This window comes from Molossus molossus, unplaced genomic scaffold (assembly GCF_014108415.1).
Source record: "Molossus molossus isolate mMolMol1 unplaced genomic scaffold, mMolMol1.p scaffold_m16_p_7, whole genome shotgun sequence".
NCBI lineage: Eukaryota > Metazoa > Chordata > Mammalia > Chiroptera > Molossidae > Molossus > Molossus molossus.
Genome location: NW_023425401.1, coordinates 74,293,667 through 74,303,194, shown reverse-complemented (window position 1 = coordinate 74,303,194; position 9,528 = coordinate 74,293,667). Strand labels below are relative to the sequence as shown.

Genomic DNA, 9,528 nt, shown 5'->3' with positions numbered 1-9,528 from the left:
CCCCAAACATATGGGACATGGCAAAAGAATTCCTACAAGGAAAATTCATAGTGTGATGGGCCTATTGCAGGCAAAAAGAAAAATCTCAACTAAAAAAATCAAACTTTATATTTAAAGGAACTTGAGAAGAGAACAGCAAACAAAGCCCAGAGTAGAAGAAAATAAATAATATAGATTAGAGCACAAATAAACAAAATAAAGTATTAAAAACAATACGAAAGATCAATGAAACAAAGAGCTGTTTCTTTAAAAAGATAAAAAGGATTGCAAATCTTTAACCAGATTTATCAAGAAAAAAAAGAGAAAACCCAAATAAATAACATCAGAAAAAAAAAAGGAGTGAGAGAATTCCAAAATGGCAGCGGAATGAATGGAAGCTACACAGATCATTTCCCAGGACCAAACTGGAATTACAACTAAAATAAAGACAAATCTTTGGGAAAAGGCAACATAAAAGCAGCTTGCAAGGTCCGTATAACCCTGAATCAACAATGGTAGAGTTACGGAGGTGCGAGAAGGGGGCTGGGAGCCTATGGAAAGCAGAGGTCTTAGCTGTGAGCAGAGCCCTCAGGATTAAACTCCCAAGCAGCTGCACAGCACAGAGCCTGGACAGAGCACTAAAATAGCCACAGGCACTCACCATGGGGTCTGGCAGAGGGAGGGTGGACTGGACTAGAACTGTGTGGGAAACTTGGAATTTGGAGGGTGCTCAGAGTTTTGCTAAATTGCGGCCACACAGGATGGTGGCCATCTTACTCCTTCTGGGGTAGAGGTGTCGATCCCTCCCTCAGGGATTCAACCCCACCAGGTGGCCATTGAAATGCAAAGTGAGGCCCATTAAAAACCAGCATCTGTGCTACCCTCCGAAAATCTCCATACACTGAACACCTGAAGGAGGTTTTCATTCAACTAAGAACCCAAGGCTCTTCAAGTAACCACTACTGATAGGCTCCAGGCAAAACACCAGAGAATAACTGAACCATTCCTGGGCTAGCAACTCTAACCAGAAAAGCAAGACTTGACAGTGGTGTTTAAAGTGGGTCCTCGCTCATTCATCCAAAACCAGGACAGGGAGCAACAAACAGCAGAACACCAACAATCACAGGGAAGATTTGGCAGGCTCCAAAGCCCACTGTGATAGCCAAAATGGTGAAACACAGAAACAACTAGCCAAATGAAAGAACAAGAGACCTCTACCAAATATGAGATAAATGAAATGCAGTTAAGCAAGTTAACAGAGCTGGAATTCAGAGCCATGATCTTGAAGGAAGCTCAACATCATGAGTAAGGACAACAACACCATGAGTAAAGACATACAAATGTTGAAAATTAACCAACTGGAAATTTAAAAAGCACCAAGAAGAAATGAAGACTGACATAGAAGAAACAAAGAACATATTGGAAGGACTAAACAGCAGAGTACAGGAAACTGAGGAACGGATTAGTGACTTAGAAGACAGGGTAGAAAAAATCAACCAATCAGAAAACAAAAAGGAAAAAACAAAAAACAGGAAGACAGCTTAAGAGAACTCTGGGACAACTGGAAATGTAATAATATTCGCATCATAGGAGTCCCCAAAGAAGAAGAAAATGAGCAAGAGTTAGAGAATATATTTGAAGAAACAGTGACAGAAAACTTCCCTAAATTGGTGAAGGAAGAAGGCATTCAAGTTCAAGAAGCACAGAGAGCCCCAAGTAAGAAGAACCCAAACAGGCCCATACCAAGACACATAATAATTAAAATGCCAAAAATTAAAGACAAAGAGAGAATTCTAAAGGCAGCAAGAGATAAGCAATAGGTAACCTACAAAGAAACCCCAATAAGGCTCTCAGCTGACTTATTAACAGAAACACGATAGGCCAGAAGGTCATAAAAAACAAGGATCTTAATTCAAGACTACTCTACACAGCAAGGTTATCATTCAAATTAGAAGGTCAAAAAAGAGCTCCCCAGACCAAAAAAAAAAAGACTGAGGGAATATATTAACACCAAGCCAGCAATACAAGAAATGTTAAAAGGACTGCTATAATTAGTAGAAGAAATAAAAAGAAAAATAGAACCACACGAAACAAAATTTGCAATAATTAGTACATATCAATAATCACCTTAAATATAAATGGAATGGATGCTCCCATAAAAAGACACAGAGTAGCTGATTGGATAAGAAAGTATTACTCATATATATGTTGTTTACAAGAGACACACCTCACAACAAAAGACTCACAAAGATTCAAAGTGAAGGGATAGAAAAAAATCTTCCAAGCAAATGGAAAGGAAAAAAAAGCTGAGGTAGCAATACTCATATCTGATAAAATAGATTTCAAAATGAAGACCATAACTAGAGACAAAGAAGGATACTATATAATATAGAAAGGATCTATCAAACAGGAAGATATAATCTTGATAAACATATAAGCACCAAATATAGGAGCACCAAAATATATTAAAAATCTTCTGGAGGACTTCAAAAGAGAAATCAACAGCAATACAACCATAGCAGGGGACTTCAACATTCTGCTGACATCACTGGATAGATCCTCTAGAAAAAACATTAGCAAGGAAACAGAGACTCTAAATGAAGCACTAGACCAAATGGATTCAATAGATACCTACAGAGAATTACACCCCAAAACTACAGAATTCACATTTTTCTCAAGTGCACATGAGACATTCTCAAACATAGACCACAAGTTAGGACACAAACTAATTCTCTACATGTTCAAGAAGATTGAAATCATATCAAGCATCTCCTCAGATCACAATGGCCTAAAAGTAGAAATAAATTGCAACAAGAACGTACAAAGATATTGGAACACATGGAAGCTAAGTAGCATGTTGTTAAACAATAAATGGGTTACCAAGAAGATCAAAAAGAAATTAAAAATTTCTTGGAAACCAATGAAAATGAACACACAACAACACAAAATCTATGGAATCCCGCAAAAGCAATTCTGAGAGGAAAGTTCATAGCACTACAGGCCTACCTCAAAAGCAAGAAAAATTTCTAATAAACTATCTAACCTCACAACTTGAAGAACGAGAAAGCAAACAAAAAGAAAATCCCAGAGCAAGTAGAAGGAAGGAAATAGTAAAAATCAGAGCAGAAATAAATGACATAGAGACCAAAAAACAATTTAAAGGATCAAGAAAACAATGAGCTGGTTTTTCGAAAAGATAAACTAGATTGAGGGAGGCTTACCTAGACTCACCAAGAAACAAAGAAAGAGAACCCAAATACACAAAATGAGAATTGAAAGAGGAGAAGTAACAACTGACATCACAGTAATACAAAAGATCTTTAATAACTATTATGAACAATTATATAACAACAAATTTGACAATCTAAGCAAAACTGACAAATTTCTAGAAACACATAGTCTCCCAAAACTGGACCAGAAAGAGAAAACTTGAACAGACCAGTAACAACTTGGGAAATTTAAGAGGTAATCAAGACTCTCCCAGCAAACAATAGCCCAGGCCCAGATGGCTTCACGGGGGAGTTTTAGTGAACATTCAAAGAAGAACTAACAACCATTCTCCTCAAACTATTTCAAAAAATTCATGAAGAAGGAAGACTTCCAAATTTGTTTTATGAGGCCAGCATAATTCTAATTCCAAAACCAGAAAAAGACACCACAAAGAAAAAAAAACAAAAACAAAAAACGACAGGCCAATATCCCTGATGAACATAGATGCCAAAATCCTGAACAAAATACTAGCAAATTGATTCCAGCAATACATCAAAAAAATTATTTACCATGACCAAGTGGGATTCATCCCAGTGATGCAGGGTTGGTACAATATTCGCAAATCAATAAATGAGATACACCACAAAATTAATGAAGAATAAAAACCACATGATCATATCAATAGATGCTGAAAAAGCATTTGACAAAATCCAGCACCCATTTCTGATAAAAATGCTCAGTAATATGAGAATAAAGGGATCATATCTCGACATAATAAAGGCCATATATGAAAGACCTAGAGCCAACATCATACTCAATGGGCAAAAAGTAAAAGCATTTCCCTTAAGAACAGGAACAAGACAGGGATGGCCACTTTTGCCACTCTTATTTAACCTAGTACTGGAAGTCTTAGTCATAGCAATCAGACATGAAGTAAAAATAAAAGGGATCCAAATTGGAAAGGAGGAAGTGAAACTGTCATTATTCGCAGATGGCATGATATCATACATAGAAAACCCTAAAGACTCCATCAAAAATCTACTAACTTAATAAATGAATTTGGCAATGTAGCAGGATACAAAATTAACGTCAAAAAATCTACGCCATTTTTACACACCATGAACTCACAATAAGAGAAAGTGATAAAACAATTACACTTACCATTGCAGCAAAAAAATTAGATACCTAGGAATAAACTTAACCAAAGAAGTAAAGGACCTATTTGCAGAAAACTACAGGATATTGAAAAATGAAATAGAGGAAGATATAAAAAAGTTGAAGCACATACTTTGTTCATGGATTGGAAGAATTAACATCATTAAAATGTCTATATTACCCAAAGCAATCTATAGATTCAATGCAATCTCCATCAAAATACCAACGACATATTTTACAGAACTAGAATAAATACTTCAAAAGTTTATATGGAACCAAAAAAGACCCCGAATAGCCACAGTAATCTAGAAAAAGAAGGACAAAGTAGGTGGGATCACAATACCAGATATCAGGTTATACTATAAAGCTACTGTATTTTTTTTTTTTTATCCTTACCCGAGGACATTTTTCTATTTTTTGTCAGATAGAGTGGCAGGGAGAGAGAGAGAGAGAAATTGACATGAGAGAGACACGTCGAGTGGTTGCTACCCACACAACCCAACCAGAGTTGGGACAAACTGCAACCAAGGTATGTGCACTTAGCAGGAACTGAACCGGGTCTCTCTGGACCGCAGGCCGATGTTCTAACCACTGAGCAAAACCGGCCAGGGCAAAACTTCTGTAATTAAAACAGCCTGGTACTGGCACATGAACAGGAATATAGACCAGTGGAACAGAACAGAGAAGCTAGAAATGGACCCAAGACATTATGCTCTATTAATGTTTACAAAGGAGGCAAAAGCGTACAATGGAGTAAAGACAGCCTCCTTAATAAATGGTGTTGGGAAAATTAGACAGCTACATGCAAAAAAATCAAACTAGACCATCAACTTACACCATACACAAAAATAAACTCAAAATGGATAAAAGACTTAAATGTTACCCGTGAATCCATGAAAATCTTAGAGGAAAATGTAGGCAATAAAATTTCAGACATCATACGTAGCAGAATTTTTACTGATACATCACCAAAGGTAACAGAAACAGACAAACAAAAAAATGAACACATGGGACTTCATCAAACTCAAAAGCTTCTGCACAGCAAAAGAAAAAACAAACATCAAAATGAAACAGCAACCCACTGTATGCGAGAACATCATTGCCAATAATACATCAGATAAGGGGTTAGTTTCCAATATATAGAGAGTGCTCATACAACTCAACAAAAAGAAGACAAAGAACCCAATTAGAAAATGGGTAGAGGAGCTAAATAGACACCTCTTAAAAAGGACATACAAATGGCCAAGTATCATATGAAGAAATGCTCAATATCACTAATCATCAGAGAGATGCAAATTAAAACAACAATGAGGTATCACCTCACACCTGTCAGAAAGATCGCCATCAACAAATCATCAAACAACAAGTGTTGGCGAGGGTGTGGAGAAAAGGGGACTCTAGCACATTGCTGATGGGAATGCAGACTGGTGCAGCCACTATGGAAAACTATATGGTGTTACCTCAAAAAATTCAAAATTGAATTGCCATTTGACCCAGTGATCCCACTTGTATAAATATACCCTAAGAAGACTGAAACACCAATCAGAAGGAATATATGTACCCCCATGTTCACAGCAGCACTATTATCGTAGCTAAGATCTGGAAACTACCCAAGTGTCCATCAGTAGATGAATGGATAAAAAAGCGGTGGTACATATACACAATGGAGTACTATGAAGCTGTAAGAAGGAAAGATTTCTTTCCTTTGAGAATACATGCAGGGACCTGGAAAGTATTATTCTAAGCTAAACAAGCCAAGGGAAAAAAGGCAAATACCACATGATATCACTTATTTGTGGAATATAATGAACATAACAGTCTAAGGAATTGAGTAGACCCAGAGACGTGGAAGTAGGGTACAGACTGAGAACCCTCAGAAGAGGGGGTGGTGGGGGGAGGGAAGAGATAAACCACAGGACTTATATGCATGTACGCATAACCAATGAACACGGACAACAAAGCTGGGGACCGGGTGGGGCAGATAGGTGGAGCATGTCAATGGGGAAAAAAAGGTGAAACATCTGTAACAAAAATAAAATAAAAAATAAATAAAAAGAAATAAAAAATGAGAAATAGTAACTGACGTCAAAGAAATGTAAAATATTGTAAGAAAATATGAGGAACAACATATACCAACCATATACCAACATGTTGGACAATTTGGAAGAAATGGATAAAGTCTTAGAGACATACAAACACACAATCTTCTAAAACTGAAACAGAAAGAATCAGATAATCTGAATAGACAGATTATAACTAGTAGAATTGAAGTAGTAATCAAAATCTCCCAGCAAATAAAAGTTCTGTACTGAATAGATTCACAGGTGAATTTTAATAAACATTAAAAAAAAAATAGTACCTATCCTCGGACTATTCCGAAAAACTCAAGAGGAGCGAGTACTCCCAAGTTCATTTTACCAGACCAGCATTACTCTAATTCTAAAACCAGATTCAGATTCTAAAATCCTCAAGAAAATATTATTAAATCAGATTATTAAAAGATCATACACCACAATCGAGTGGGATTTATTCTGGGGATGCAAAATTTAAACAATATCTGCAAATCAATAAACATGATACACCACATAAAAAAAAAAGTAAGAATAAAAGACACACGATCATATTAATAGATGCAGAAAAAGCATTTAATGAAATCAAGCACCCATTTATGGTAAGACTCTCAGTAAAGTGGGAATAAGGGAACATTCCTCAGTGTAATGAAAACCGTATATGACAAATCCTCAGCCAACATCATAATTAATGGAAAAAAATAAAGTGTTTCTGCTTAGGATCACGAACAAGACAGGCATCTCTGCCTTCACAATTCTTATTTAACATAGTACTGGAAGTCTTAGCCACTGTAATCAGACAAGAAGAAGAAGAAATAAAAAGTTTTCAAATTGGAAAGGAGTAGTAAACTGTCAATTGCAGATGATCCCATAGTTCCCACATGCTCCCTCCGACTCTGCTTTACTAGCCCTACCCCAGGTGCATGGTCCTGCTTTCAACTCAAAATTCCTGTCTGGGAAGGTGGAAAAAAGTGTGGGGTCTGTGAGAGTACCATGTACCATGCAGAAGAGGTGTAGTGTGATAGGAGAAGTTTTCATCACTGTTGCTTTCTGTACATGGTTTGCAGAAAAATTTTAGATAGTACAATAGTGGCAATTCATGATGAGGAGTTTTACTGTAAATCCTGCTGTAGAAAAAAGTATGGAAAAAAGGCTATGGTTATAGCCAGGGTGCTGGTATGTTCCACATGGACTTGAGTGAGAGGCTGGGCTTGAAGCCAGAGAGTGTTCTAACTCACAGGCTTATAACAAATCCAAACATATCTGAGTTTACACAGAAATACAGAGGTGCTGAGATGTGTTCCAGATGAGATGATTCCATGTATGCTGTTAAGAAGATAACTGGAGCAGGACATTCCTGGTAAACTGTTCCCACTGTGCCAAGAGTGGAGTCTTGAATCAACAACTCTGATTGAGAAACAAGAAAAAATCTATTGTAAATGATGCTATGCAAAGAACTATGAACCAAGAAATTTGGCAATGTTCAAAGAGCAGGAGCCCTTTTTCATGCACAGTAAAGGTGTAAACACAGAACCAAGATCATACACTGAGAATCTCTACATAATCTAGGCAAAGATAATCTAACACTAAATTATGATGAAATTCTATCAGCACTATGTACTGTACTTGGAAAGGCTGGCTGACTAGTAGTAAGAGAGCACTGTGTTTTTTTCTTTATTCATCAGCATATTCCATAACCATTTCTTTTACATTTTAAACAGAACTTCAACTTGAAAGAAAAGGAATAAAACCCCAAGGACTCCACCAGAAAACTACAAAATATAATAAATAAATTCAGCAAAGTAGCTGGAAACAAAATTGATATTCAGAAACTGGTGACATTTTTATACACCAATAATGAGCTCTGAGAAAGGGAAACAGTCCCATTCACAATTGCTTCAAAATGAATAAAATGCATAGGGGCAAATTTAACCAAAAATTTAAAATAAATGTATTCAAATAATTATAAGACACTGAAGAAAAAAATCAAAGAAGATATAAATACGTGGAAGCATATACTATGTTCATAGATAGGACCAATTAACATCATTAAAATGTCCATACTATCCAAAGCAATCTATAAATTCAACACAATTACTATCAAGATAACAATGGTGTATTTCACAGAACTAGAACAAATATTCCAAAAGTTTATATGGAACCACAAAATACCCCGAATAACAACAATCTTTAGAAAGTAACACAAAGTTGGAGAAATTACATTACTTTATATTAAACTATACTATGAGGCCATGGTAATAAAAACAGCATGGTACTGGCATAAAAACAGACATATAGATCAATGGAACAGAATAGAAAGCCCAGAAATAAACCCATGCCTATATAGTCAATTAATATTTGACAAAGGAGGCAAAAACATATAATGGGGAAAAGATAGTCTATTCAATAAATGGTATTGGAAATATTGGACAGATACTTGCAAAAAAGTATAACTAGAATACCTTCTTACACTAAACACAAGAATAAACTCAGAATGGATTAAATATTTAAATGTTAAACTCAAAACCATATAAATTCTAGAAGAAAATATACGCAGTAAAATCTCAGGCATTTCTCATAGCAAGGGAATCAAAAGCAAAAAAAAAAAAGGAGTACAGCAAACTAAAAAGTTTTTACACATCAAAAGAAACCATCAACAAAATGAAAAGACAACTTACTGAATGGAAGAATATATTCACTGATACATCTGATAAGGGGTTAATATCCAAAATTATTTAAGAACTTATAAAACTTAACACCAACAAGTAAACAATCCAATTAAAAACGGGCACAGAACCTGAATAGACACTTCTCCAAACAGTACGTACAGATGACCAAGAGACATTATAAAAAGAGGCTCAATGTTACTAATCATCAGAGAAATGCAAATTAAAGCTACAATATCATCTCAGACTTGTCAGCATAGCTATCATCAATAAATTAACAAACAACAAGTGTTGGTAAGGATGTGGAGAAAGGGGAACTCTCGGGCACTGATGGTGGGAATACAGACAGGTGCAGCCTCTATGGAAAATAGTATGGAGTTGCCTCAAAAAATTCAAAATGGAACTGCCTTATGACCCAGAAACCCCAATTATGAGAATTTATCTAAAGA

At 35.9% G+C, this 9,528-nt stretch overlaps 1 pseudogene; it reads left to right on the top strand.

The window, feature by feature from the left end:
* Positions 1–491: 491 nt before the first annotated feature.
* On the top strand, positions 492–7,930 carry LOC118619656 (annotated as a pseudogene).
* The last annotated feature ends 1,598 nt before the right edge of the window (positions 7,931–9,528 follow it).